We start from the raw sequence: 10000 nt of genomic DNA, 5'->3' as shown, positions 1-10000 counted from the left end.
ACTAATGTATGATAATAAATATATATATATATATATATATATATATATATATATATATATATATATATATATATATATATATATATATATATACATTTATATGTATATATATGTATTTATAATTATATATGTATATATAATAATCGTTATTAAATAATAATAAAAGAACGCGGGGACTCGTAAAAGACCAATCTTGTCGTCGAGTACACTGTTAAAAAAATCGCCGTAGATTCAACGAAGAATGTATGGCAGCAAAGTGATAGCACTTTCTCCGTAAATTAAAGGTCTCCGTTGTTTCTATTTTCCGTAAAAATCAACGTAAAAAGTGCGTTAAATAAGATACAGAACTTTTTCCGTAAAATTCACGATTTTTGTATTTCATTTTTTCCGTACAATTTAACGAAGAAAATCAGGCAGTAAAGAGACAGCACTTTCTCCGTAAAATTTACGGTTTCCGTATTTAATATTTTTCGTTCAAGTCAACGGAAAAACTCCGTTAATTCAGCAATTAATTAACTCATTTTACAGAGTTTACGCAAAAGTCAAAAATTAATGAATAGAATTTATGTTGTTATAAAAATGTAATTCGACTAAGAAAAAACTACTCGTATTTTAAATGATTAAAAATTATAATATAATACAAATCAAACAACATAAAAAAACTTAGTAGTTTTTGAATACTTTAGCCACTGACAAAACATTTAAGAAAATCTATTTTAATCTTATAGACCATATACAAAAAGTCTAAAATATATCAATTTCTGTTAATGCACAACTATGAGTAACTCAGTTTTTACTAGTTTTCTCAAATTCAATTTACTTGGACTTATAATAATTATTACAGTAATAGTTAGAATAAATATAAAAAAGTTATATTATATTATAGTAGTTATTATATATATTATATAATATTTATGAAAACAAATAATATTTTATTATGACAAATTATACTATATAATAATAGTTATTATATTTATATTATATTATAATAGTTATAATAAATATAAACAAAATGACTTTTGATCTATTGATGCTCTGTCCATTCAAACAGCGCTAGTTCGTTTACAAAACTCGAAACATTTGGATGAGGTCCAACATACTGTTTTTTAGGAAGGTTTTTTTTTCGATTTAAATTTCGTTTTCAGGATTCATTTTTGTGATACAACTGCAAAATAATTAGATCAGATTAATAAATCGATTTACAGTAAAAAAAAAAAGAAAAAAAAGTAATGTTGAAAATATTTAAAAATTGTAAAGCGAGCGTGTAGAGCGTACACAGTTGCAGATAATCAGGATGTAGTGATATAGAAGAAAGTATAGGTTAGAAGTAGATAAAGTTTGAGAATATATTGCAGGTAATATAAAAAAGCTTTTTTTAGATTTTTTATAAACAAGTATGAAAGCATATCACCACAGCCTTATTATTGGACTTTTGTGTTTTGGCAAGAGAGGAGCATTTTTTGCAGTAAATCCTTGATTTCAGCTGGCAGCTTATTTAGGGAACTTTGAAAATATCTATCCAATTGTCTAGCACTAGCATAGCACTGGAAGATTTAGATGAAGGTACATTTAAAAATCAAGGTTGGGTTGAAGCCGAAACCAAAGCATGAACCTGAGAAAAACTTTCAATTGTAATATTTCATTTTAAATAAATAATATAAATACAAACAAACAGTTAAATAATATTTTAAAAATTATTAACATCAAAATTTCTATTCTACAGATAACTTTGTCAAAAACCACAATTTAAAAAAATTTAAAATAGATCAAATAACAAGAATAAAAATTTAGAGAGTTTTTTTTAAAAAGACTGCACTACAAAAAAGTAAATATAAAAATACATCTAACATGCTATTTTATTTAATATATACCTTCTTTCCATGCGTTTATCCTCCATGTGGTTTATCTCCTCCGACTAATTTCCATATAGAGGCCACATATCAAGGCCCACAAAGATGAGTTTAGCTCACTAAAAAGCATCATAACCCCTTTGCAAACCAAGAGTAAGTGATTTTTAGAAGAATGAAGGATATCAAAAAGAAAGTTAAAAGTCGAGTTAGAAAGTTGCCATAGAGACAGCCGACTGTATTGCACTAGGTATTAGAATGTTCAACTTATGTTCAATATCAAGTTCACTTGATAGAAATTTGTTATGTATGTTTTAATGATTGGCAGTGTATTTATTTGAGATTATTTCTTTATTTCTTGTAATTTATATATATATATATATATATATATATATATATATATATATATATATATATATATATATATATATATATATTTCAAGAAATATCTGAATCTTCCAGTGCTATGCTAGACAATTGGATAGATATTTTCAAAGTCCCCATATATATGTATATATATATATATATATATATATATATATATATATATATATATATATATATATATATATATATATATATATATATATAAAAGTTACCATCTTGCCATCTTGGGTGGGGGAAAACAAATGATTAGTTGAGTTAATAAAGCAAGATAATTCGTACGAAAAAGTAATTTGACGAGTTTAAAAAAAGAAATGTTGGTTTATGAATACTTTGAAAAATTAGATTTTGACAGTGTGTATGATTAAATGCATTGACGCATTGTTGTGTATGATATTTTATTTATCTGCTAGCGTCATAGTTAATTATATAAAATAGCAAATCTTATAATTTTTCAAAGTTTTTCTAGTAACTTTAAAATTAAAATATAATTTATGCAATGGGTTGCAAAGCAGTGAGCTCTGAGCGGCGGCAACTTGTAAAAAACTGACTTCAACAGCAATTCAATTTTGCTGATATTGCTGAACGTGCTAAAACTTCCAGAAAATTTGTCTAAAATATTGCTGATAAAATTAAATTGAAATTACCAGTGAAAAATTGACCAGGTCAAAGACGTCGTAGATGCACTAATTCTACAGAAGACCGCTATATAGCGACATATGCTAAAAAAAATCGCACTGATTCAAGTAGAAAAATTGCAATGGAGTTGAATGCTGCAAAATAAAGAACTTTTAGTGCAAGAACAGTTTGTCGTTGTTCTTTAGAAAAAGGGTTGAAAAGTTACACAAAGAAATGACGTTGTTATCAAAAAAAGGCTCAGAAAAACAAGAGACTCACTTAACGTATTAAACTTAATTGGGCTAGAAATCAATGACATCCTGTAATATTTAGTGACAAATCACATTTCGAAGTCATAAATAAAAAAAATCCTAAGTTTGCACGTCGTCTTCCTAATAAAAAAGACTTAACATTTAAATTTATAACAGGAGCACAAGGCGATGGTGGAACTATTTCTGTATGAGGATAGTTTTCCACAAATGGAATAGGTTTATTGAAGTTTTACGAAGGTTGTTTGAATGCTTCTCGTTATTTAGAAGTTATTGCTGAATTACTTGACTATATGGGCATTCTTTTTGATTCTGAAACTGAAGATTGTTATTTTATGCAAGACAATGCACCGTGTCACAAAGCAAAAAAACTCTGGAATGGTTTGCAACGATTTAATGCATTAATTTGGTAAATTCTGTTCTAGATTGTATTTCTCAAATTTTTAGAGTTAAAGGATCCAATATTTCTCCATATTAAATCAACTTCTAATATTTTTTTTTATCTAAAATTAGTAATATGTGCTATAATTTTGACTAGATTATTTTTCTGTATTATTCTTAAGTAAACTTTAAAAGATGTTAACTTAAAATTATTTTCAATTTTCATACATTTTTGTAAAAAGTAAAATGTTAGATTCTTTAGGTAAAATAAATTATTACCACTTTTTATTCAACCCTCCATTAAATATTTATCATTTAATTTCTGTTTTACATTTGTGCTATATTTTTGACCAGTACTTTATGTATATATATATATATATATATATATATATATATATATATATATATATATATATATATATATATATATATATATATATATATATACATAAAGTACTGGTCAAAATTATAGCACTATAAAAATTTAGAATTCTACTAACAGTATCTTTTCTCAAAACTAAATAGATAAATTTTTAGGTAAAATATTTATAAGTAGTTTGTTTGGTATTTTTGCCCCCTTCTTAACGTTTTTTTTTTTTTTAATTTTCAATTTAGTTTACAATTGTCATTCCTTTTGAAAAACACGACTTTTCAATCCTGCCCTCTTGGGCATTTTAAAGACTTCTTTTGTTTGTGCCATTGTTTGCGTTTCAAAACGAAAGTTGATTTTCCTCCAACTAAAATGGTAGATATTCGCGGCAAAGATTATGACGTATTTCCGACTGCGAGGATAAGATCCTTTTCTTATGAATTGTATTTTTTAAAGTTTATTTTGTTTAGTGTTTCTTTTATATTCTATAAAAACGTAACACTAAATAAATCCTATATAATAATACTTTATACCTTACAAGTTCTATAAAATATACGAAACTATTTTTCAGAAGTACCTATTTTTAATAATTATCTATATCTATTTATAACAGAATCCTTAATCTAAATTAAAGAGAATTTCTTGCAAATGCATTTCTTTAAAAACATATAGCACTTTAGTTCTAGTAAAACAAATATAAATATATCAAAATCTCTAACTTGAAATTATATACGTGTATAATTTCTCCTCGTGAAAAAGAAATACGGCGCTCTGTAAATTAGAGGCTATACTAAAGTATACTAAAATATAAGGTTAAAGTTCGTAATCTAAAGTTACGGAACTTTTCCTTATCATAAACACGGACAAAATCATATAAAATGATGCGACTATTTCAAAAGTCTTAAAAGTATAGGTAAAAAACCGTAGTTTATTGAAAACGGATTTTTTCCGTAATATAAAAAAGGAAAAAGTCTGATAAATAATACGGAGTTTTTTTCACAGTGTACCGCTGATAAATATTCGCGTTAAAATTTATAAGATATTTACCAGATAAAAAACAAGTAAACGAAGTAAGAAACTTGAAATATTCCTTTTTAAATACAAGATACGTTATATCTATTATATATGTAGATTACAGTTTTAAATCATACATGTATAATTTTTATAAATTCATGTTTAAATGAAGGGTAAAAAGGAAGATCGCTAAAAAATATCAAAAGTATATTGTTAAATCTTCGATTGTAAAAATGAGTTCTTTAAGCTTTTGTTTAAAAGAAAAGTAGTTACTTTGATGAATAAAATCCTCAGTAAAATTTTTTAAAACTATTTTATTCCATAAGATTGGTCCGCGATAATCAATACAAAATTTAAGATTTGTTTGAAAAATGGGCTGCTTAATAAAATCATCATTGCGTAAAATGTACTTATTTTTATCTTTTAATTAATACAAATTATGAAAAGAAATAGGTGATGAATTGGTTTTACATTAAAACATAAAACAAATAATATTAAAAATGTTAAGCTCATATATAATTAAAAATTTCATTTCAAATAATAGAGGGTTGGCATAAGTATAACGGTCTTTAAAGTATATAAGACGTGCTACATGCTTCTGCTGACAATAAAGAGGTTTAAGTTTTTTTTTGTTTATACTGCCCCAAGCAATGTTTTCATAGTTTATGTGACAATGAATAAATGAGTGGTATGATTGAACCAAAGTGCGTTTATTTAAAACACATCTCGCTTTGTACAATTTTTCTTCCAATAACTTTTAAAATTTTACTTGATAAGTTTACTTGTTAATTTTAAGTAAGTAAGTAATTTTTCCATGTAAGATTTTCATCTATACAAACACCTAGAAAGTTGGTTACTTTTTTAATTTGTATATTGTCAATAACAAGTTGAGGCATGTTAATTGGCAGTTTATGTTTTTTGATAAATTGATGGAAAAAAAACCCATTTGTGACCCATCTGACCAAAACCAGTCACATGTATAAAATTTTAAGTTTTGAGTGTGATACATATTTAAAAAGGTATAATATTCTGCTTTAAAATGATGCAAAAATTATTGCTCTAGCTTGACCCTAGCCAAAGTTATGAGCAAAAATGTAAAATTTTAAAACGGAAAAAAACGCGTTTAAAGGTTTGATGTCATATAAAATGGAAAACTCCTTAGCAACCATGCATGGATTTTGTTCTAATTTGGCACACATCTACTGTGATACATTTGCAACAAGTCCTGAAAAAATTATTACTGTAGCTTGGCAGTCATGTTTATTACTGAAAGTGGACCAATTTAATGAGTAATCACAGAAATTTTAAAACAATAGCCTCACAAAAATCACCAAATTAACCAACAAAAAATTATTTTTTATTAAAAGTTAAGTTTGAATAGCAAAGTGAAGTTAATTATGTAAACAATTACGCAAAAAAAAAAATAATGATAAAAATTGAATTTTTGAGATGTTTTGATGGTTTTCTCAATTTAACATAACGCGGCATCCGACTGGTTTTGGTCAGATGCGTCACATTTAGTTTTATCGATGTTAAGAGATAACTTGTTAGTCTAAAACCTGTCAGTATTTTGATTAACTCGATGTTTACGTTATAAAATAGAGTAGCTGTTGTGTGACATAAATAAAAGTGTCATCAGAAAACATAAATGTTATAGTAAATCCTAGGCTTTGTATAGATCATTAATATAAATAAGGAGAAGTAGAGGTCCTAATATAGATTCTTGAGGAACTCCACATGTAATATTAACAAAGTTTGATAAAAATGTTTCAACGGCGTAAATTTGTTTACGATTAGTTAAATAACTTTTCAACCATTTTAAATCATTGCCTTTTATACCATAATACTTGTATTTTTTAGCAAGAATGTTTTGTTTGCTAAAAGGTGATCAAGGAAAAACATAAAGGATGGAAGTTACAGCTTATAATGATATTCCCATTGACATCATCAGGACCAACTGCATTATTTGACTTTAACAATATAAAAGCACTTTCAAACTTTTCAAAAGACTGATTAAAATAATTTAAATACGAATTTAGAAGGTCATATGTTACCTTTATTAATTTTTTTTGATAGGTTTAGTCCTACAGATACAAAATATTTATTAAATTCGGAAGCAATTGTTTTTTGATCAAGAAAAAGATTATCATCTACTTTAATGACTAAAGGCAAAGATAGCAACATTTTTTTAGTGTTACCAGTTATTTCGTTTATTAGGTGCTAACAGAGTTGTTAACAAGGCCAAAAGTAGCAAGGCTAAGTCCAAAAGTTACAATTTCAAGCAAAAGGCCGAGGCCAAGAATTTAGGGTCAAGGCCAAGAATAAGAGTTTCAAGACCAAGGCCTACACAAACATTTTCAAGACCAAAGACCTAAATTTTTGTCTTATGTTAAGGCCATATATTAACAGAACTGTAGGTAGCAAGTACTGTGACAATAAAACCACATGTTGTATAAATAGACCATAGTTATGAGCAGAATTCAACGTGGCCAATAAGAAAAAACCCAGAGGTCCGAGGTTCGATGCTAGCGATATTGGTACGGAAGGAGGCGTGAACTTCTTGTTAAATGCTCTCCCGCGGTGCTCTGTGATAAGACCGAATGGACTTCTGGGACCTAATATAACTACAATAAAAAAATAAAAAAATATACTTGTACATATAAAGTCGAAAACAAAAATGCATTAAAATAAAAAATAAAAACTTTTAATTCTTTAATTTTATGTATTTTTTTTGAAGGCCTTGGTCAAAACAATCAAGCCCAGGTCAAAATTTTGAAGGTCAAGGCCTTAATTTTTGGTCTTAAGGCAATGCCGAGGTCAAAGACTAACAACTCTGGTAGTCATGTGCGCTTCGAATTTAATTTGTATTTTTTAAGTAAATCAGTGTAGTATATCTATTTCAAATTTTTTCTTAGGCGTTCAAATAATCATGTGTAGTTTTTTGAGTATTTCTAGTTAGTTTGTTTATTAGAGAAACGGCTCCATTTTCAAATAGACCATTATAAAACCCATTAATAGTTATAATCATGCAATTTTTTTAATTTTGGATTCGACCTCCAACAGACTTATATTAAAACTCAAAGAAAGCATGTACATAGAGTAGGAAAAACCCACTGTTAATAATCACATGAACCATGTAAAAATGACAATTTTAGTCTAGTTCCTTTTAACATTACCGGATTTTTTATAGTTTTTAAAACATTTATTACATTTTTTAATTGCGTTTTTATTTTTTTTATTGTAGGGTCTCTATTTTAACAAAAATTTAAAATGTTGTCTTATTTATTAGAATATATATATATATATATATATATATATATATATATATATATATATATATAATATATATATGTATATATATATATATATATCTAAATATATATATATATATATATATATATATATATATATATATACATATATATATATATATATACATATATATATATATATATATATATATATATATATATATATATATATATATATATATATATACATTACATAAAAACGTCAAAGAAGACATAAAAAAGAAGACATAAGTGATTACATAAAAACGTAAATATGTAACTAGCAAGTATTATTTAATTCCGTTTTTTTGGATAATTTTTTTAATCAGAGATCTCCAACAGTTTGTAGAAATTTTAATACCATTGTCACGGTTGAGAAGTATAGGAGCGCGTTTTATTTCTTGGTATGTTGAGACGTAGTTAACTTTAAGTGATTCTCTAACTTTACGTTCATCGTACTTTTATTTTATTGCTAGAGTTTTTGGATTTGATCAATCAAACATACCAGTACATTCTCTACCATGTTCGGTTGCATCAGATGCATCCAATTTACCTTTTAAATAGTTTTTTTGATGTTCAATGCATCTTGTTAAAATTTTCTTTTTTGTTTCGCCAATGTATATACTGCCCCAAGAGCATGTGAGCATGTAAAAGGTTCAAGAAAAATTGGAAGTAAGAGTTAATCGTAGAAGATGAAGGGTAGATGACTCACCAAGTACATTACCGTTCATAAATATAGGATGATCTAAGTTATTGCAATAACGATTGTCTGAAAGAAACTGGGTTTTATGTGAATTAAAATTCAGCAATGTTTTTAGGTGAGGTGACAAAGTCTGAATCATACAAGAGGAATAGAAAAATAGATTTGCCCTTACCATTGATACTGTTAAAAACTTTCCAAAAGTCACAATAGTCTTATTTTTGTGATGAATTACGAGATTTTATGACCGATGAATAAAGGGCTTTGGTGTTAGACAAAACCTTTTTACAATGGTTTCTAGCAATAGTAAACAGACATCTGTTTTTTAGAGAACTATCTTGCTGTTAGGGACTGAATTAATGGTTTCGATTGGAAATTGCAGCAGCAAAATGTGTGGAAAGCCATTGAGAAGAGTGAAAATTGACTTGAAATCGTCAAGAGGGAATAAAAGGTTCTATGCCAGCCTCAATCCAAAAATTTATTTAAGAAACACATTTGTCAGCTAGAAGACGAAAGAAATCTATCTTAGGGCCATCACAAAGAAAATCACGGAAAAAGTCCTAGTCAGATTTAAGGTAGTTGTAAGAGGTACAATGATAGGGGGATTCTGATGATGAAAAAAATGGCATAATAGTTTTAGAAAAATCAAACTGTGATCAGAAGAACCTAAGTGTTAATGAGGAGAAATTGAGCACTGACTAGAATCAGAAACAAAAAATAAGTCGAGTAGAGAAGGTAAATGATTCGGGTTGTCTGGAAATCGAATTAGAAATTTTGAATATTTGAAAAAGTTGTTGGCCTTAACGCCTGCAAAGTCACTGACACTAGAGCCAAGTCATTCAGTGTGATGAGCATTAAAGTCACCAACAACAACGATATTGCATGATGGATAAAGAGAGAGGGCCTGGTCAATTTGATCAGAAATAACATCAAAAAGAGTGCATTCTTGAGATAAAGGAGAGCGATATAGAGCAAAGAGAAAGGCAATAGAGTAAAGTGGTGCTAAACAAAAGCACATAAAAGAATAATCTCTGAATTCAAACCTTGCTTCCCGACAAATGGGTGAATCCTTGCGAATGTAAATGCCCGGTCTAAACATGTGACTATTGGAGCCTTTACGAGTTTAA

The 10000-nt window shown here is 27.2% G+C and overlaps 1 protein-coding gene across 1 annotated transcript in view; it reads left to right on the top strand.

Annotated features, from left to right (window-relative positions):
• The window catches only part of LOC136091407 (mu-type opioid receptor-like), a 24549-nt gene that overhangs the window by 13122 nt on the left and 1427 nt on the right, over window positions 1–10000 (top strand). The gene's annotated exons all lie outside the window — the stretch shown is intronic.

Source organism: Hydra vulgaris, chromosome 15, assembly GCF_038396675.1.
Source record: "Hydra vulgaris chromosome 15, alternate assembly HydraT2T_AEP".
In the NCBI taxonomy this organism is placed as follows: domain Eukaryota; kingdom Metazoa; phylum Cnidaria; class Hydrozoa; order Anthoathecata; family Hydridae; genus Hydra; species Hydra vulgaris.
Note: the sequence above shows the minus strand (reverse complement) of the source record. Positions and strands in the feature narration are given on the sequence as shown.